We start from the raw sequence: 22,562 nt of genomic DNA, 5'->3' as shown, positions 1-22,562 counted from the left end.
GTACCTCATCAATTACATATCACTCGTCAGTAATCTATTGTTCAGTGAACAGTCTCAACAATGAGCTACAGGTGAGTGGGTTGGTATATAACATTTGTATACTATCCACTCCTGTAAACTCACTGAGTTCATGTTGCAGGGAGGATTCAATGAATAGACAGAATCTCAGGTTATCTTTGAAATGAGAGGAAAGGCTGTTAACATCATGTTCTATAAGCCATCAAAAAATGTAATTTAACTTACAATGAGATACTGTTAGATACCCTACAGAAGAGGTAGTTATAAAATGTTGGAGGACAAGTAACAGGGTCCTACTGTATTGACCTCAGAAACTATAGCCCGCCAGGCTCCTCTGTCCATGGGATTGGATTCTCCAGGCAAGAATACTGGAATGGGTTGCTGTTTCCTTCTCCAGGGTATCTTCCCAACCCAGGGATCTAACTCATGTCTCCTGCATTGCAGGCATTCTTTACTATCTGAGCTATAAGGGAACATCCCCACTGTACAGCACAGGGAACTATATTCAATATCCTGTGATAACCTATAATTGAAAAAAATATATATGTGTATGAATCACTTTTCTGTAGAGCAGAATTAACAAACATGATAAATCAACTATACTTCAATAAAAACTTTTAAGATCTGTTGGAGAAGATATGGAACAACTGGAACTCTCACAAACGACCAGTGGGATTTTAAATTTGTAGAAGCAAATTGGCATACTATTTGACAGTGTTCACTGAAGGTCAGCACACACACTATGAAAACTTTTTTCCACTTCTGAAATATTTTATCCAAGCAAAACATATATCTTAGTGGATGATTATGTATGGGAAATGGTACAGGTCTGGCATAACTGGGGCAGAGGGGCTAAAAACAGATACTGGCAGTCAGACTACAGTTCAGTTTAGTTCAGTCGCTCAATCATGTCCGACTCTTTGCGACCCCATGAATCGCAGCATGGCAGGCCTCCCTCTCCATCATCAACTCCCAGAGTTCACTCAGATTCACGTCCATCGAGTCCGTGATGCCATCCAGCCATCTCATCCTCTGTCGTCCCCTTCTCCTCCTGCCCCCTAATCCCTCCCAGCATCAAAGTCTTTTCCAATGAGTCAGCTCTTCTCATGAGGTGGCCAAAGTACTGGAGTTTCAGCTTTAGCATCATTCCTTCCAAAGAAATCCCAGGGCTGATCTTCAGAATGGACTGGCTGGATCTCCTTGAAGTCCAAGGGACTCTCAAGAGTCTTCTCCAACACCACAGTTCAAAAGCATCAATTATTCCATGCTCAGCCTTCTTCACAGTCCAACTCTCACATCCATACATGACCACTGGAAAAACCATAGCCTTGACTAGATGGACCTTTGTTGGCAAAGTAATGTCTCTGCTTTTTAATATGCTATCTAGGTTGGTCATAACTTTTCTTCCAAGGAGTAAGCGTCTTTTAATTTCATGGCTGCAGTCACCATCTGCAATGATATAGGAGCCCCCCAAAATAAAGTCTGACACTGTTTCCACTGTTTCCCCATCTATTTCCCATGAAGTGATGGGACCAGATGCCATGATCTTCGTTTTCTGAATGTTGAGCTTTAAGCCAACTTTTTCACTCTCCTCTTTCACTTTCATCAAGAGGTTTTTTTAGTTCCTCTTCACTTTCTGCCATAAGGGTGGTGTCATCTGCATATCTGAGGTGATTGATATTTCTCCTGGCAATCTTGATTCCAGCTTATGTTTCTTCCAGTCCAGAGTTTCTCATGATGTACTCTGCATAGAAGTTAAATAAGCAGGGTGACAATATACAGCCTTGATGTACTCCTTTTCCTGTTTGGAACCAGTCTGTTGTTCCATGTCCAGTTCTAACTGTTGCTTCCTGGCCTGCATACAGATTTCTTAAGAGGCAAGTCAGTTGGTCTGGTATTCCCATCTCTCTCAGAATTTTCCAGTTTATTGTGATCCACACAGTCAAAGGCTTTGGCATAGTCAATAAAGCAGAAATAGATGTTTTTCTGGAACTGTCTTGCTTTTTCCATGATCCAGCGGATGTTGGCAATTTGATCTCTGGTTCCTCTGCCTTTTCTAAAATCAGCTTGAACAGCAGGAAGTTCAGAGGCATCCTTTTACTTACATATCCATGGCGATTGCTGCCATGAAATCAAAAGATGCTTACTCTTTGGGAGGAAAGTTACGACCAACCTAGACAGCATATTGAAAAGCAGAGACATTACTTTGTCAACAAAGGCCCGTCTAGTCAAGGCTATGGTTTTTCCAGTAGTCATGTAGGGATGTGAGAGTTTGACTATAAAGAAAGCTGAGAGCCGAAGAATTGATGTTTTTACTGTGGTGTTGGAGAAGACTCCTGAGAGTCCCTTAGACTGCAAGGAGATCCAACCAGTCCATCCTAAAGGAGATCAGTCCTGGGTGTTCATTGGTAGGACTGATGCTGAGGCTGAAACTCCAATACTTTGGCCACCTGATACGAAGAGCTGACTCATTGGAAAAGACCCTGATGCTGGGAAAGATTGAGGGCAGGAGGAGAAGGGGATGACAGAGGATGAGATGTTGGATGGCATCATCAACTCAATGGACATGGGTTTGGGTGGACTCCGGGAGTTGGTGATGGACAGGGAGGCCTGGTGTGCTGCGTTTCATAGGGTCACACACACGACTGAGTGACTGAGCTAAACCATGGTTAAATAACGAAGATATTCTAGAGAATCCTTAAACAACTGAAATTTGTTTCTTTGGTTATCATTTCAGTGTCTAAAGACAGAAAACCATAACTAATCTCTTTACCTACTGCCAGATCATCAGCATCTTATTGAAAGAGAGGAAAATAAAGTACATTGTTTTAATTGTAGTTTTTCCTTCTTCATTTCTCTCATTTCTTATATATACTTTCTGTTTTTGCATTTATTTGGAGAAACCAGTTCATAATTGTTTTTTTCTTGTATACAAATAGTGTGTAAATAACCACATATATGTTTGTGTGTGTATATATATATGTGCATGTGTATGGGTTTGAGTTATTTACTGACATAAAGCCATAGCCAAATCAGAGGCACAGCTCAGGACAGGTTTCTTCCAGGAAGAAGATAAGAATTTATAATTGGGAAGAGATACATGGGCAGCATATGAGTGATAGTAATATTGTTTGGTTTTTTTTTTTTGACCAGAATAAAATTTATAAGTGTGCCATGTGGTGATAAATTATGGAATTGTATATACTCTATATGTTATAATTAAAAATTATTATGAAACACAAAATGTTTTAAAAGACCAAAAACTTTGTGGATATATTCACCCAGACATTACAGAATTTTTAAAAATTTAGGAAGTGTTTATCTTTTGAAAATGTGTTCTTTATGTTATTTCCTTCTTTTACTAGAGAAAACTGCTTCATTCCCTAAGAAGCAGTCAGATTTTGGCATGCCTAATTATAATATTAAAGGGCAACATTGACTATCAAAGGGATACATTTTAAAATGTGTTATTAAAAACTGGAAAAAAACAAGCATATTCTTGACAGAAATAATAATGCTTTCAGATGAATGTCAAATAATTGGATTTACAGACAGAAAAATAAAGAAACATTTTCCTACACCTAAAGATCATTAAAGTGCCAAGAACAAAATTTATGCAATGTTAATAATGGTCTCTTCACCCCTTCTATATTTTAGACACACATTTATCTGATACAAAGGAAATATCCATGTTCTGCATGCCTAGTTTGATTGGTTTTCATTACTAGTCCTTCACTTGTACAGAAACTTTGATTCCACAATAATATGTCTCAATGGTGTGATAAAATGCTGTTACAACACTATAAGGGTTATATCATGATTTCATAGGTTACAGTACAACTGAAAAAAATTATTACCAAGCACACTTAATGGGTAAAAAGTACGATATATATTACCGGTAGTTATTGTCAACTAATGCCTTTCTTACTAACTTAGCACATATATATCCATGCTCTATTCCTGAGAAGATTTTTCTTTAAAATTTTTATATATTACTGTTTAGCAGCTAATGATGTATTCAATAAATATCCCTAGCATAGTTTACAGCACTGAGGAATAATATATTAAAACAAAACAATATCTTTAAAATTCTGAAGTAAATGATAGAATATCTCAGACATAAATATATACTTTTTCATGTTATGCTTTTCAGAAAAAATATTCATGGAAGTAATGCATATATTTTTTTTTCACATCACATTTTCCAGAAAACTTTTTACTTTTTAAAAGAGTGGTTTTCCCACTTCCATGCCACCTCCCCTCCACGGCAACAGAAGGTCCTGTGCTTGGGACCGTCCCAGACCTCACCCTATGTATCTACTCATCTGACTGTCCTTCTGTATTATCTCCTTTATTCTACAATAAATTGATAAACACAAGTGTTTCTGTGAGTCCATGAGCCATTAAAGCAAATAATCAAATCTAAAGCTGAAACTCCAATACTTTGGCCACCTGATACGAAGAGCTGACTCATCTGAAAAGACCCTGATGTTAGGAATAATTGAAGGCACGAGGAGAAGGGGACGACAGAGGGTGAGATGGTTGGATGGCATCACCAACTCCATGGACATGAGTTTGGGTAAACTCTGGGAGTTGGTGATGGACAGGGAGGCCTGGTGTGCTGCGGTTCATAGGGTCGCAAGGAGTTGGACACGACTGAGCGACTGAACTGAAGGGTGAGGAGGTCATAGAAACTTCTGATTTGTTGCCAAGTTCAACAAAAGTTGTGGGTGACCTGGAGATCCACTTTTTGTAACTGGCATATGTAATGGGGGGCAGTCTTGGGAGCCTGGTCCCTTATCATGTGGGTTCTAATGCTATCTCCAGGTAGACAGAATTTAGTTAAATGGTAGGACACTCAGCTAGTGTCAGAAAGAACTGTTTATGTGGGAAAAATAAACCTAGGCATTTGGGGTCAGAAGTGTTATGAGGGTGGCACCAGTATGAGAATAAAGGAGAGACACAGGAAAAGTTTTCCTACTCAACCACCCACATAAATATGCTATAGATACAAGACATATATTATTTGTAAGACATACATCATTATTTGCAGCCTCTAAGCCTCTGCAAGTCTTTATATAACAAATCCACTGTAAATAAAGCTTTTAACATTATAGTAAGTAGCTACAAAATCAATTTTGAAATTGTACTATAGTTTTAGTCTACAGGAGAAAAGTGTAGTCGTATTAAAAGCAGTAAAAAATGCTTGTAAGAAAATAAAGGTTTGATTTCCATAAAGCGTCTTTTAGATGCCCCTTTTATTCTTGTTGATTTCTGGCTTGGCAAGCTCCAAAACGAAAATACACCACCAAGAATAAACCCAGATATGCGTGTCAATTTATAAATCATTTACATGTGCTGTGCTTAGGCACTCAGTCATGTCCAGCGCTTTGCGACCCCATGGACTGTAACCTGTCAGGCTCCTTTGTCCATGGGGATTCTCCAGGAAGCATACTGGAGTGGGTTGCCTTGCCCTCCTCCAGGGGATCTTCCCAACCCAGGGATCAAACCCAGGTCTCCTGTATTGCAGGCAGATTCTTTACTGTCTGAACCACCAGGGAAGCCCCTTACTTCTGTATTAATATATCCAGCTTATTTTAAAACACTCAAAGATATCTTAGTGATATATTACAAATGCAGACAGTTCCAATACCCCTCCAGCCCAATATCTATCACCACAGACAAGAGCCATGCCACTGTGATGACCACTGTTGTCTGTACTATAAAGTTTGCTACTAAACTTCCCATGTTTTTCTTTCTTGATATCCTGTCCTAATCTAACTATAAGAGGATATCTTCTTGAAGCTCAAACCTTTACAAATTATTCCCATACTTTAACGTTTTCTATTACTAGATGCTTCATGATAATCTCTACATATTTGGAAACATAAAATATCTCATAAATTTTAACATGCATTTATGGATCCTTCTCCAGTAATATTTAGGGCGTATGGTTCTCTGATTTAAGAGCTGGTTTTTTTAAATTATAAATTTTACACCTCATTACTTTGAGAATATTTTTAAAGATTGAGTTCTGGAAACTATCACTGAATGAAATAAAGACATGAAAAATAGGACATATAAATGATGCTGAAAGAATGACAATACCCTTCCTTTGGAAAAATAAAGAGAAGAATAGAAATAAACCCACTTAACATGGGGACCAATATAAACATACAAATGGAACAAGGAAAAATGATACAGCATTATATATATATCCCACCCAGTAGAATCCCATCATATACAGTATAAATGTTCTAAAATCAGTTCTTAATTCCTAAAAAAAAAAGGAATTGCATGTGATCAAATTATATACAAAGAGACTAATTCCTTTGACCATCCCATAAAAGTTTTGTAAAGATATCATAATTCAATCATGCTACCAAAGGTAGCTTTTCCTCCAACAATGAATCAGACAGATATTTTGTCAGCTGGCAACAGATGGAAGTTTTGACTGGCACTTAGAGTCATTAGTGTCTCAGTTATGAGTCCTCAAATACTAAAAGTACATTCAGGCTACAAGATACTTAAACAATGAGAGACCTCTGAAACTGATATTAAGCAGTCACTCATCCCAGCCCTCATCCCCAACAACAGAAATCTCACTTTCTTTTTTAGATTCACCTCGGGCCATAAGTACAAAGGCAGATTGAATTTCTTTCATTATTTTTCTCCACAACCTCTTCCCCTCCAAGGACATACTGTTCATCCTGAAATTCAAAAAACATAAATACATGCATGATGTAATTCAGACCTTCCATTGCGGTTACTCAGAATGAGGAATACAAAAGACAAGTGTTCCGAGAAAAATTTGGAATGGAAACTATAGAAATGATGAAATACAGGAAAGTATTCAATAATTAGAACTTGTTGGACATTCTGCTTATAGTTTCTGAGTGCATGATCAGTGGTGTCTGACTGCGACCTATGGCTTCTCTGTCCGTGGGATTGTTCAGGCAAAAATACTGGAGTGGTTTGCCATTTTCTTTTCTAGGGGATCTTCCCAACCCAGAGATTGAACCTGCATCTCCAGTGTCCTCTGCATTAGCAGGCAGATTCTTTACCACTGAGCCACCTAGGAAGCCTCATCTATATATATATATATAAAACATATATACATAGTTCTTGAGTGAGTGAAGTCGCTCAGTCATGTCCGACTCTTTGCAACCCCGTGGACTGTAGCCTACCAGGCTCCTCTGTCCATGGGATTCTCCAGGCAATAGTCCTGGAGTGGATTGCCATTTCCTTCTCCAGGGGATCTTCCCAACCCAGGGATCGAACCCAGGTCTCCCGCATTGTAGACAGACGCTTTACTGTCTGCTCCACCAGGGAAGTCTAAACATACGTAAATTTTTAAATATCTAAACAACGTTTAAATCTTTCTTTAAAGAAATAGTTACTAATGCTAAATAGTTAATAGTTATTATTGCTAAAATCTTCATAGTAATATACACAAACCTGATTTTTTTTCAGTCATTTTCCTCCATCTACTATACTTTAGTCCCTCTAGCTTTTCATCTGTATAATGTCTATCAAGTTAGAATATTCACAGTTTAAGCACAATGCCCTAGTTTCTAACTAAAACCCACCCTTTTTAGATGTTAACTTAGTAAAGGAAAAAGACCACAACTTGTTTTTGGCAATTTTAGGAGTTTAGGGTGAGTCACAACTATAATGACCAGTAATTTTGTATACCTATTGTCACTAAAAGAATTCAAACTGATGTTCAAGAGGAAATAATTGTATCACAGAATGAGGGGACATTTATGGTTCTTTTTCTGTTTTGTTTAAGGTTAAAATTTTATTTTGTTTCCATGTAAATGGAAACAAAAAATTGTTTATGATTTTCATCTTCTGCTCAGGTTATTAACTTGTCTTACATGTTTGTGTAGGAGGGATGGGAGAATAGGAAGCAAGCCAAGAGAGCAGAGTCAGAGATAAAACAGGAAAAATGTTTTGATCTTTTTATCTTACTTTAATGAATGAAGAAAATGCAAGTTTTTGATTAGTTACATAGACTCCTGTCCCCTTATTTGCTAATTAGTATCTTAGAAGTTATTTTTGAAGGCAGACCTCTATTAAATTAAAATTTTCTCTGTATTAGGAATACTAAATATCAATGTAAATTTGTTATTCATATTTGTCTTTATGCAAGGCATGTTTTCCCTCAATTCTGCCATAGACAAAATTCTCTTATTTTAAAATGGGTTCAGAGGAATCTGACAATCTTCTTTGTATCAGTTTGGTTTCATCATTTACAGAACTTTGGCACTTAGTAAATGCTAATTTCTCAACCTTTCAAAACCAAAAATAAATGAAGGACTAGGATTAAAGTGCTTCCACAAAGTTTATTTCACTGTACTCCTATGTACTATACTGTACTGTATTTTTGTATTGTATTTAGTCCCAATGTGAACTAGAATTAAGTACTAGAAAGCCCATAAAATAAGACTTTACTTTAGTGAATGTGGCATAAACCTGAAAATTGTCTGTCTAACCTCTTATTTCCAGGCCCACATCTAGACTAAATTTCTCAAACTCCTTTATAGTCAGCTGTGTTCAGGCCAACTATACAACAAAGCAATAGCTAACAAAATGTGAGAACAAATAATGTATATCACTGCCTAAATTAAAATCTCCTTCATCTATGCTGTATGTCCTTGACCTCCTGGCTAGCTTGATGAAGATGAGCAGAGTAATTTCAGACGCTACATGCTGATTAACAGATCCATAGGAGGGCAGACCCTGGATCCTTAAATTGCTGCATGGACTTTCCACAAATTAGAAATAAACTTTTCCCTCGGTTTTATTGGGAAATAATACACAAATAGCAACTGGATTTATTTAGTGTATACAACATGATGATATGTTATAATATACATCGTGGAATGATTGCCAAGATCAAGATAATTAACATATTCATCACCACATAGAAAAATGGGAAAATGTCTATTCAAGTCCTTTGCCAATTTTTAACTGAATTTTTTCCCCCAATTGATTAGTAATGGAAATAAAGGATTAGTTTTTCTACTGTCAAGATCAATGTCAAGGGGTTTTGTCTATTTTATCTTTAAAATTACAACTCCTAATTTCATTGATTATTTCTATTGTCATTCTAGCCTCTGTTCTTTTTTTCTTCCTTGAGGTATAATGTTAGATTGTTTGAGTTCTTTCTTTTTTATAATCATTAAGCCCTTAGAACTGATTGTGTTCCATGTCATAAATTTTTGTTTCAATTTCTGTTTGTCTAAAAATATTTATTTCTTCAACTCTGTTTGTTCATAAGTATACTGTTTAATTTCTACATAGTGGTGAATTTTCCAGCTTTCCTCCTGTTTTGATTTCTAGTTTCATACCATGTATTTGAAAAAGATACTTAATAAAATTTTCATCATTTTAAATTTGTTAAAATTTATTTTGTGAACTAACATTTATGATTTACCCTGGGAAACACTTTTGTGCACTTGAGAAAAATGTGTGTTCTGTTGCAGCTGGTTGGATGGAATGTTCTGGTATAGCTTAATTCCATCATTTGCTTATTGATTCTATCTGAATTACCTTTCCATTGTTAGTGTGGAATATTGAACGTCCCCTACTGTTTTGCATTGTTATTTCTACCTTCAGATCTTTTAATAAGTGTTTATAATTAGCATAGTTTTGATATATATTTATCCCTTTATATCTTCTTGATGAATTGACTCTTTACCATTATATAATGGTCTTTGTTATTACCCTTCTTTTGACTTAAAGTCTCTTTCGTCTGACTTAAGTATAACTTGCCCTGCCTTTACTGGCTTCCATTTGCATGGAATATCTTTTCTCATCCCTTCAAGTTCAGCCTATGAGTATCTTTAAATCTTAAGTGAGTATCTTGTATGTAGCATGTAGTTGAGTCATTTTTTTTTTAATCCATTTACACTATATGCCTTTTAATTGGATAATTTAAGTTCAGTTTACATTTAGAGTATTTATAAATGTGTAAAAGCTTACTGTCATTATTTTAATAATTGTTTTCTGATTGTTTTCTAGTTCCTTTGTTGCTTTCTTCCTCTCTTGCTATCTTTATTTCTAAACTCATGATTTTTGTAGTAGTATGCTTTGCTTTTTTCCCTTTATCATCTGTGTATCTATTCTAGGAGTTTGCACTGTGATTACAATGAGACTTTCATAACATGTCTTATATTTATAACAGTCTATTTTAAGCTAGTGACAACTATAGTTGCACAGAACATTTTGTGCAACTTTAACTTACCCCCCACACACATATATTTTATGTTGCTAATGTCACAATTTATATATTTTTACATTGTGAATCCATTAATAAAATATTGTAAGTATAGTTATTTGTAACACTTTTATCAAGATCCAAACACATATACCTAGACAGCATATTAAAAACCAGAGACATTACTTTACCAACAAAGGTCCTTCTAGTCAAAGCTATGGTTTTTTTCAATAGTCATGTATGGACGTGAGAGTTAGACCATAAAGAAAGCTGAACGCCAAAGGATTGATGCTTTTAAACTGGTGCTGGAGAAGACTCTTGACAGTCCATTGGACAACAAGGAGATCAAACCAGTCAATCCTAAAGGAAATCAGTCCTGAGTATTCTTTGGAAGGACTGATAATGAAGCTCCAGTACTTTGGCTACCTGATGTGAACAACTGACTCATTGGAAAAGACCCTGATACTGGGAAAGACTGAAGGCAGAGAAAAAAGGGATGACAGGATGAGATGGTTTGAGAGCATCACCAACTCAATGGACATGAGTTTGAGCAAGCTCCAGGAGTTCATGGACAGGGAAGCCTGGCATGCTGCCATCCATGAGGTCTCAAAGAGTCAGACACAACTGAGTGACTGACTTGAACTGAACTGAAACACATATACATTCAATTATCTAAAGTTTAAGTGAGTAAAGTCACTCAGTCATGTCTGACTCTTTGCGACCCCATGGACTGTAGCCTACCAGGCTCCTCCGTCCATGGGATTTTCCAGGCAATAGTACTGGAGTGGGTTGCCATTTCTTTCTCCAGGGGATCTTCCTGATCGAACCCAGGTCTCCTGCATTGCAGACAGACGCTTTACTCTCTGAGTCATCAGGGAAGTCCCATCTAAAGTTTATCCCTACTTAGATATTCTGTAACACCTTAAACTCAAACTATTCATTTTAGAATGGCATTAGACAGAAGTGGATGTGATACTGGCCTCTCTCAACATTCTCAGTGTTCTCTGCCTATACCTATAGCAAGGTATAGCAAATTTATATTTCCTCAGTACTTTTGTTTTCCTTATCTATTGCCAACAAGTCAGTGAAAATTATACTCTCCAAATGTCTCTTAATGGCTTACATCTCTCTCCAGCCATCATGTAACCTGCTCACCTAATATTCTTAGATGTGTTAGAAAGACCCTAACACCAACAGATCAAGCAAAGTTGGTTGGTTTTTTTTTTCACTTTTTAGAGTTTAATGATGGATGCTTAAGGTCATAAGATGACAAGACTTGCCAAAGAAAATAGGAATGAAATCCAAGGATAAATGCCAAACAGTTATCCTTTCTCTCCAGTTAATCATCTCTCTACATCTGTTGTCACACAGTACTGGTGGACTCAATATATGTTGTACAATGCTAAACTGGGGAGGGAATGTGGTACAATATGGTATTAGGAGAGAAATACTATTGCAAATTACATAAGTCCTGGTCAAAATAGAGATGTTTTGTAAAGTATTGAAATTCAGATTATTCGCTAATAAAAACTCACAATAACTATCTGCCAAACTTATATTTGTATTTTTTAAGGTAACACCATAATCCCAGTCAATGCATCTACTAAAAAAAGAAAAGATCAAAGACAAATGGGTGTTACATTGGATATAAAAATCTGAAGTATAAGTCATAGTCTCCTCATGCAAATATATCCTGTACATCTGCAACCTGATAGATAGCACCAACATTAACTCATTTACCTGAGCTATTCTTCTGTTAGGAATCACTAGGAAACTTCTACACTAGACTGTTACACCCAATATGGTATAATCTGCTGTGGTGGTCTAGCAAAAATATAATGAATATTTCCTAAGCAATTTCCTATCATAAAGTCTTACTAGAGCAGTAGTAAAAACAACAAAAAAATATGACTTTATTATGAATTTTCAATGTAGTTGAAAAAGTATTTGATGTGTGGAGATAGTTTATAAGTAAAACTTTATGAAAAGCAGAAAATGAACTGCAGAGAATATAAATCATATACAATTTCAGAAGAGGGAGGGAGTTAAAATACAATATCACAAAGGTGATATTTGAGTTGGATACAAAAAATGCTGATGGTTTATATCAGATGAGAAGAAAAGGAATAAACATTTTTCCAAGTAAGTAAGAGAATATAAATCGTCATAAATAATGGATATATAAAGTTAATTGCCTACAGGAGAAGTTAATTTCAAATTAGGACATAGTTGTAAGGGATTATGAATGAACAATGAAGATGTTTGGATTATATCTAATGCATAATTTTAAAAAAAAATCAAGATTCTTGATCAGAGGATATATTTGAAAAGGAACAGTTTAAAAGACACAATTTTAGAAAAAGTTTACAAGTCATATAAAGAGGGACTAATATCCCTGTTATATCTACTTTTGTCCATTACCTTAGAACAGAATGAGGATTCCCCAGATGGTAAGATATTTTCAACAACAAGGGCAGTGAGCCATGTACAACTTAACCAGGAAAAAAAGGCATAATTAATTCAATTTACTATGCCACTTTCCATAACCATCTAAAAGTAGGAAATCCTGAAGGAATAAAAGGAGAGCAAGAAATAAAAAAGAACAGAACAATGGATGGGAATTTGGTCAATTGACAAGAACCAAAAGGAGCAAAAAATTCTCTGGAAGGGCACAAAAAAAATAAAATAAAAAAAAAAGACTCTAATTCACAGGATAAGGCAAGGTACAGCAGTAAAGAAGAGAACTGTGTTTAACAATTAAACAAAATGCAGCCCCCCCCTTTTTTTAAATAAGTGTGAACACTTAACACAGGTCTGTCTAGTCAAGGCTATGGTTTTTCCAGTAGTCATGTATGGATGTGAGAGTTGGACCATAAAGAAAGCTGAGCACCGAAGAATTACTGGTTTTGAACTGTGGTGTTGGAGAAGACTCTTGAGAGTCCCTTGGACTGCAAGGAGATCCACCCAGTCCATCCTAAAGGAAATCAGTCCTGAATATTCATTGAAAGCACTGATGCCAAAGCTGAAACTCCAATACTTTGGCCACCTGATACAAAGAACTGACTCATTGGAAAAGACCCTGATGCTGGGAAAATTGAAGGCAGGAGGAGAAGAGGATGACGAAGGACGAGATGGTGGGATGCCATCACTGACTTGATGGATGTGAGTTTGAGCAAGCTCCAAGATTTGATGGCCAGGGAAGCCTAGTGTGCTGCAGTCCATGGGGTCACAAATAGTCGGACACAGCTGAGCGACTGAACTGCACTGAAGTGTAAACATGCTTATATCTCTGGGCATTGGTATCTGTTGTTCATTTCCAGATGAGTTATTTGTAAATGAATTCATTCTTAGACATTTCTTTCAGGAATCCACTCTTCGCTGATGCCAAAATATCACTGTTGCTAAAATGTTTTTGGAGAAGGCTGTGGCCGGAGCACCTGTAGGATCAAGGTGTTATCAGAAATATTAGAGTACCAGTTACATAACTGTGGCTCAGCAACAAATTGCCTTATTAGGTGCTGGATGGAACCTACAGTAATTGGCAGGTGCCCTTACAATCCATACAAAGGGGAGGGAGTTTCTGGTTTCTTTCTATCTCCAATTTAAATCTGCTTTTCTTCCTTTCTAGGAACAGGCTGTAGTAGTTTTCTGATTAAGAACAGCAGCAATCACCTCCAAGAACTAAGGAAGATAAAGAGGAACCAAAGGATGGAGGGGAGGTCAGTCACTCACTTTGTGTCTGCACATTTATTGTTATGCCATATCTATCTTTTATTTTGAGCATTTGTTTCCTATTATAATCCAAGGGAAAATAAATCATAGGAGGCAAGGCATCTTTCTCGTAAAACTTCACAATCAGACCAGTCCTTTGTGGTCTGACCTAGCTCAGCTTTACATTCCACTCTGTCAATGTGAGAGGAAGCACAAAGTGCAGGAATGACTGAATTCCAGAGTGATTTTCATTGCCAGCAAATATGCCACAAACTGGAGATTATCTACAGCTGACTTTGTTGCCACCCTACTCATCTGCCTCTCAAAATAACTTTCTTACCAAATAGATGGGGCACTATGCGTTGGAATTGACATAATTGTCAATGACATATGTCAAATGACATAATCCACAAAGGTAAGAATTAGCTTGAGCTAGCTTTAAAAAATTACTAGCCTTTTGAGAGGAAGAAAAGATGAAAATAAACCAAAGAACATTACACATCAGAGAAAGAATATGAGGTTCAAAGGCTAGCAAGACCTGTTTCTTAAGATGGGTGGTAGGAGAGTTCCTTGGACTGCAAGGAGATCCAACCAGTCCATTCTGAAGGAGATCAGCCCTGGGATTTCTTTGGAAGGAATGATGCTAAAGCTGAAACTCCAGTACTTTGGCCACCTCATGCGAAGAGTTGACTCATTGGAAAAGACTTTGATGCTGGGAGGGATTGAGGACAGGAGGAGAAGGGAATGACAGAGGATGAGATGGCTGTATGGCATCACTGACTCGATGGACGTGAATCTGAGTGAACTCCGGGAGTTGGTGATGGACAGGGAGGCCTGGCGTGCTGCGATTCAAGTGGTTGCAAAGAGTCGGACATGACTGAGCAACTGAACTGAACTGAACTGAGCATATAAGATAATCATTATCCATGGTGTGAGAACCTTAGAATGTGAAGAGATCAATTCAGCTGCTTATATGTCATACAAAGTCTTCACTAAATTTAAGTGACTTGTACAGATTAGGAAAGAAAAATCTATCCATAAAACCTCTTTCCTATCAACTGCAATATAATGAATTACACTTTATGCGGGTAGTAGAAATCCTGGTACCCTATTTAATACTGATCTGTTTTTAACCTTAGTGAGTCTTTAAGGGGTTTCACATTTTATCACACATTTCAAAAAAGGAAATAAATTGGTTTTAGCTCTTTGGAAGAAGGGAATTACATCTTGTGATGTACGAAAGAAGCAATTTATATACCTACTGTAAAAGCACCCACATGAGGTTCCCTGACATCTACTGTACCTATTTTAACTCATACTTTGGGGACTCTTTTCTCTTACCCCCTCATTCCATTTGCCTCCAAATATAAAATGAAGTCGTAATTTGGGTAATTTAGTACCTTACAGTAACATGTTCACTTGGGAAAAGTCAAAACCACTTTCAACTTCATTATTTAGTAGAACTAGTGAATAAATCATTTGGAGGTTCTGTTAGTATAGGATTTTTAGCGTTTTCTATCTTCTGCATTATCTGATCTCTATTATATATGTTATTTTAAATATGACTCTACTGATATTCATTGATGCATGCTAAGGCTATTTTTAAATCTCCTAATGTTAAGCCTATCTAGTCAAAGGACTGTCAGTGTAACTCATTGATTTTCCCAAGGTCAGGGACAAACGGGCAATCATATGCCTCATATTTAACAAATGGCACCCTCGCATTTAGTGTTCAGGTCTTTAGAGTCTGTCTTTGGGACTAATCTCTATTTATGTGAATTATTTAATCACATTTCATTCGGGGCTGATGACTTAAATCTTGTAGTTCCAAAAACTTCTTTTAACAGTTCTTTATGCAAATAACATCTTCGTTCCACGGGGTTTTCTCTAGCACTCCATAGTGTGTAAGAGAAAGCATATGATGTCAAGGGACTGTCAACCTAACAGAAAAGACCAAACTAAAAATTTATGAATGAACAAAATATACTCTTTGATAAAGTCAGGTGTCTATTTAACCAAGAATCTGAGCCTGGGGAATAAAAATCAGGAAGATTCTTAAAGAACTAAAAGGTTAGGAGGCATAGAAGGTTAGGCTGAAAAAGCTTTGTTGGTGGAAAACTACTCACTAAAGTGGATCTGGAAAGTGACCAGGTTCAATATTAGTATATTTGGAGAATAAATACATATATTCCCCATGTCCCAGTTGACAAAATTGTCTCAGTCCCAACTTATAATTTGTAGCCTTTCCTAAAAATGAAATAATCTTGGCAAGTGCTTTATAAATATTTTAGAACTTCAAAAATGTTTTTAATTTTTTACTATATATGATTTATTAGGAGGATATCAATTATACACAGATCTCTATATTATCACTTCTCCTTCCTTTAAAAAATCATGTCAATGTTAAAAAAGGACAAGATCTCAATTCCAGTTTGAATGATCATTCATATTATTGTTTCCTCTTCAAATGAATCCTTGAGTCATCTGTCATTGATTTGACTTTCCACAAAAGATAATATTTGCCTATTATTCTCAATTACCAAAATTTAAAACTGTATATTTTGAGGACAGATTATAAAATATGATGTGTTATTTGTTTTAAAATATTCCTGGAACTTTATAAATTAATTTGGAAGAGTTTTTAGTTTATAAATTTGATTTCTTTTTTCACTTTTCAAAAAGGCGAAGGAAATTTTAATATCTTATAAAGGCACAATTTTTGTTTTGTTTTGATTTGATTGACTTGTTTTGCTGTGGAATGAGGGATGTGTACTAAGGAATTTAAGAGTTTGCTGGTTGGTCTACTCTGCTTAGGTTATAGAAATTATTTCAAGAAAAGAAAGAATTTTTTCTTGCCTTTCATTCAACTTCAGGATGAAAAATGCCCTTCACATAGCAATAACACCCAGCTTTCTTGTGTTAGCATGTTTCCTTTATTTAAATTCTATCTTTAGGTGTCAGATATGTGAGAAACTTTTCTTAGATCTATGATGTGCTATTGTACGATTTCTTAGCAGTACTTATCTTAGCTTTCAGAATGGGTTGCGTCATGTTAACTTGGAAGAATAGGAAGTCATTGAAAAGATAGAGAAGATGTGTCTATCTGAGGAGGTAACTAGAGCCAGCAAATAACACATTTTGAAGTCACTTTCCTTTTCAGAAAGGTCCCCTGTCTAGCAGACACTTACAAAATTTTCCTTTGAAAATTACAATTAAAGTTTGTGTGTGTGTGTGTGTGTGTGTGTGTGTGTGTGTGTGTGTGTTTCCTCTTAGGTTTGACCGAGACACCAGCAGCCAGTGCAGATTCACATTTCTTTAGTTTTTAACTTTCTATGATATGGCCGTAATAAATAAAATGAAGTCTGTTGGATTTGTCAAAGAAATCTTGTGACAAGAGATACCTTAAAATTGCTCTTCTTCACTTTAGTTTGCCATAGTAGAAACAGTATAGGCTTGGAACCAGGCAGAATTTTATTTTTACTAAACCAATAAATACTCTAGCTACATAATCTTAGGCCAGTTGTTTAAATCTGTTGCACCTCATTCTTCTTCTTTTTTTTTTTAATGAGCATGCTTTATCGTATATAGATTACATTTCAATAAAGTTAAGGAAAAAAATGATACATCTAGAATCCAGCCCATTTTCACTATCTCCATTGTTTCAGTACTGATCATAGTCACCATCATTTTTCACCTGGCTTATTGCAATATGCTTCTGTTTGCTGAATCTCATTCTTCTGAACTTTAAAAACTACCACCATGATAGCTATTGTGCAGACTTCTTATGACAATCAAGTAATATATCTGAAAGCACCGGTCTCTGAATCTAGCCTGCGGAGAGATAAAATGCCCTTAGATTTCTCAGTGCTCTTGTAAGAAGCCTTGACCTTCTAAGACATGGAAATGTACATAAGATTGGGAATGTGTGCTTTCAGGTTCCATAGAAGCATTTTATTCTTCACACATCATGAGAGTTAGTTCTTCAGCCATGAGTCTAGTTAATTGCTCTGATCCACAAGTGCCAAATGCTCTAGATGAGGTCCTTAGGTTAAGCCCCAAGGTACCAGAGAGACAGCAGCTCTATTTCTCTAGGTAGTTATATTTCAAGAGGTATGAAAGCTACAACTTGGTAATATCTTCAGGTTTTAAAAGTAGGAGATCCATGGTTTACATGACTCTTGGAAAGATTCATTTACGCTTCAAAGGTTAGAGTGGAAACAAGATTCTTTCCATTCCATCGCAAGATAAAGCAAGGACCAGTGTTTCTTTCCCATACATAAATGGAGAAAACTCAATGTTCTCTGTTCACCCAATCTCTGTGATAGATTTTGAAGTTTGTATGCATAGACGTTAGACCGATCTACACAGAGTTGCCCCTGGCATAAGTATGAGGCTATAGAAAACAACATCATAATTATTTGCTTTTTAATTACACAAACATGTGACTGGTTCTGAATGCCTTGTGTGCATTCAAGGCAAAATTAATAAAAATGAGTTTAAAAATTCTATAGTGTTTACATCAGGATTTCAAAACATTCTACTTAAAATGACTGGATTCAATCACCAGGTTTGGAGAAAGTCTCAAGTGAGGTTTGCAGCTGTGTGTCCCTAGAGGGGATGAACTATATTTCTATCTCTAAAATATCTACAACTTTGGGCAGGTGGTGAGCAGAGAACACAGGTTTCAACATTATTACCACCATTACATAGATACACAGAGATGCAATAGTTCAATGTTTTACCTTGGTGGAGAAAAAAAACACTTAATTAAATGTAAGATCAATTAATAAATGTTAATTTAATGACTTAGAGTGCCCAGTTAATGAAAGGCTTATCAATCTATCCGTAGGATTCTCTCACCTGGATAGAGTTTTCAAACAATCAGTATTACATAATGATGCACAATGTCATGGGCATTATTACGTCATTCCTCTAAGTTTCAGGAGATGGCTGCAATGGAGCTATCATTTCCCAAGGTCATAAAATCTCACTGCTTTAAAAACTTAAGCAGCCTAGGAGATGACGTCACGATGTAGAATGATATTCCCAGAAGGCTTGAAAATGCAAATTGTGGGGGCGCTACAATGACCTTTTAGCTATACCTGTAATTTCCAGAATACTGACTAGAAAACAGACAAGCAGCATGTTTAGTCTCTTGCTGACCTTGAGCTAGTTGCTCATTCTCCAAAGCTCTATTTGAATTCAGTGTTGGCATTCATACTTGAACTTAGAGTAGGAACCAGAACACTGCATGCATATAAAAATGACTAATTTCTGAATTCAATTAACTGATAAACTGTTCCATTTTTCTTTTAGGGTTTAAAGTTAAGTCCTTTTTAAAAATAATTTTTACTAAAATTGCTCAAATAAAACTTTCAAGAGAATTTTCCCTAATGGTATCTGTTTTTCTTAGCTTACAGAAAATTTCTGTCTATCCATTCAGTATATAAATATTGACTGCATTCCATGTTTATAACATGTTAGCCACTGGTGGGAATAAGGAGGGAGAAAAACTATAGAGAATTTTATAATTTCATTAGGGAAGCAAGTCAGTGCCAAAAGGGTGTGATTCTGAATACAAATTCTATAGAGTTTCAGAAAAAGAGAGACAATTGTGGACCTCCATGGTCCTGGAAGTGTTTATAGCAATCCAGGAAAATATCCTGAGCATGTAGAAAGGGATTAAAAAAGCATAGTAATTGCCACAAGTAGGGGTAGAATGAGGGAGGTGAAATGGGGGAAGGGGGTACAAATTTGAACCTTTGAAAAGGTACAAATTTCTAGTTATAAATAATCATGTGGATGTAATGTGCAACATGGCGACTCTATTTAATAATACTAGACTGCATATTTGAAAACCGCTGGACATCAGCACAGACCAAGGCAAGACCTGTTGCCTCACATGGCCCTGACAGAGCTCGCTCTTAATTCACAGTACCACTCATATTAAGAGGAGCCTAACTTCTGAGGCCAGACTGTAACAAACACGAGTAAAGTTCCAGTCTTTTCAAAACACACTGAAAAATATACTCTAACATTGGAAACATGGAATTATTTCCACAGTTGAGGAAACCTTACATTACCCTGCATTGTAATGAAAGTTTACCATGCAGCTTTGTATTAAGCCTATAGGTTACGGAATTTCATCTTCCTAAAACACGGTTTAAAACTTGTGTTTGTTTCTCTCTAAGTGCTTGAAGCAGGGTTAATTGATACATTACCCCCCCTCCTTTTTTTTAGCCTCCAGCATGTTTTATTTTTCCTAGAACCTATGTACAATTAACTCTAGCAAGGCAGTACTCAATACTGTTCAGGCCTCACATTTTAGATTAACTACTTAATATTATAAATGTGAATGTACATCCTCATAACTGGGAAACTAAATGACATAGATTTACTCATTATTTATGTAACCATACAAAATTTTATAGGCACCAGGAGCTTTTATACTATAGAATCTGACCTTACGAAACTAGCTTACATATAAAACACAGTTACCTTTGCTCATCTGTCCTAATCTAGAAAGTATTGCACCAATGGTTAAGATGTTATTAAAACAGATGAGTTCTCAACACAAGGTTAACAAACCTGAAGCTCCACCCTAGAAATACAAACCCATAAATCGAAAATTGTTTTGCCACAAACAGGTTACGAGCAACTCTTACCAAAATAGTACTATAGGGAGTTACAGTGTTGACCCAAAGAAGACACAGGTTTCTCATTCAACTTTTTTTAATGGGTCTCAAATTCTGTGACAGATTTTTTGGTCAAGTTGTTTTCATTAAAAAGTACTGATTTTAAAAACTGATAACTTAAACTGCCACACACAAAACATATTGTCCACAAAAACATTCTCCTTTCCTTCTGAAGGTTTTACAATGCATTGTTATCATTAACCAGTCTTTTACTATTAAACTTAAATGGCCAATTGAGACAAACAGTTTTGAGACTATTCTTCCACCACTGATTAAGACTGGGGTAGCAGGTATTGGGGATAATATTCATTTAGCCTTCTGAGCTTTCTGGGCAGACTTGGTGACCTTGCCAGCTCCAGCTGCCTTCTTGTCCACTGCTTTGATGAGATGACACCCACAGCGACTGTCTGTCTCATGTCACGCACAGCAAAACGGCCCAGGGGAGGATAATCAGAGAAGCTCTCGACACACATAGGCTTGCCAGAAACCATATCAACGATGGCAGCATCACCAGATTTCAAGAATTTAAGGCCATCTTCCAGCTTTTTGCCATAACGACGATCAGTTTTCTTCCTCAGCTCAGCAAACTTGCAAGCAACATGAGCTGTGTCACAATCCAGCACAGGTGCATATCCAGCACTGATCTTGCCTGGATGGTTCAAAATAATCACCTGAGCTATGGACCCAGCTGCTTCCATTGGTGGATCATTTTTGCTGTCACCAGCCACATTGCCATGATGAATGTCTTTGACGGACACGTTCTTGACATTGAAGCCCACATTGTCCCCAGGAAGGGCTTCACTCAATGCTTCATGGTGCATTTCTACAGACTTCAGTTGTTACACTGACTGGAGCAAAGGTGACCACCATGCCAGGTTTGAGAACACCAGTCTCCACACAACCCACAGGGACAGTACCAATATCACCAATTTTATAGACATCCTGGAGGGGCAAATGCAAGGTTTGTCAGTTACATGTGTTGGTGGCAGAATGCAATCCAGAGCTTCAAGCAGGGATATTCCACTGGCATTGCCATCCATATGGGTGAATTTCCATCCCTTGAATCATGGCATGCTAGCACTTGGCTCCAGCATGTTGTCGCCTTTCCAGCCAGAAATTGGCGCAAATGCTACTGTGTCGGGGTTGCGGCCAATTTTCTTAATGGAGGTGCTGACTTTCTTAACAATTTCCTCGTATCTCTTCTGGCTGTAGGATGGCTCAGTGGAATCCATTTTGTTAACTCCAACAATTAGTTGTTTCACACCCAGGGTGTAAGCCAGAAGGGCATGCTCATGGGTCTGCCCGTTCTCGGAGATACCAGCTTCAAACTCACCAACACCAGCAGCAACAATCAGGACAGCACAGTCAGCCTGGGATGTGCCTGTAATCATGTTTTTGATGAAGTCTCCATGTTCTGAGGCATCAATGATGGTAACATAACACATGCTGGTCTCAAATTTCCACAGGGAGATATTAGTGGTGATACCACGCTCATGTTCAGCTTCAGTTTGTCCAAGACTTAGGCATATTTGAAGGAGCCCTTTCCCATCTCAGCAGCCTCCTTCTCAAACTTTTCAATTGTTCTGTTGTTGATCCCACCAGATTTGTAGATCAGATGGCCAGTCGTGGTAGACTTCCCTGAATCTACATACCCAATGACAATGACGTTGATGTGGGTCTTTTCCTTTCCCATTTTTGCTTAGGTTTAATGGTGGTGTTGGAGAAGACTCTTGAGAGTCCCTTGGACTGCAAGGAGATCCAACCAGTCCATTCTGAAGGAGATCAGCCCTGGGATTTCTTTGGAAGGAATGATGCTAAAGCTGAAACTCCAGTACTTTGGCCACCTCATACGAAGAGTTGACTCATTGGAAAAGACTCTGATGCTGGGAGGGATTGGGGGCAGGAGAAGAAGG

The 22,562-nt window shown here is 37.0% G+C and overlaps 1 pseudogene; it reads right to left on the bottom strand.

Moving 5' to 3' along the window:
- Nucleotides 1-20,955: 20,955 nt before the first annotated feature.
- Nucleotides 20,956-22,342, bottom strand: LOC128066782 (elongation factor 1-alpha 1-like; annotated as a pseudogene).
- Between the last annotated feature and the right edge of the window lie 220 nt (nt 22,343-22,562).

Source organism: Budorcas taxicolor, chromosome 21 (assembly GCF_023091745.1).
Source record: "Budorcas taxicolor isolate Tak-1 chromosome 21, Takin1.1, whole genome shotgun sequence".
Classification (NCBI taxonomy): Eukaryota; Metazoa; Chordata; class Mammalia; order Artiodactyla; family Bovidae; genus Budorcas; species Budorcas taxicolor.
Note: the sequence above shows the minus strand (reverse complement) of the source record. Positions and strands in the feature narration are given on the sequence as shown.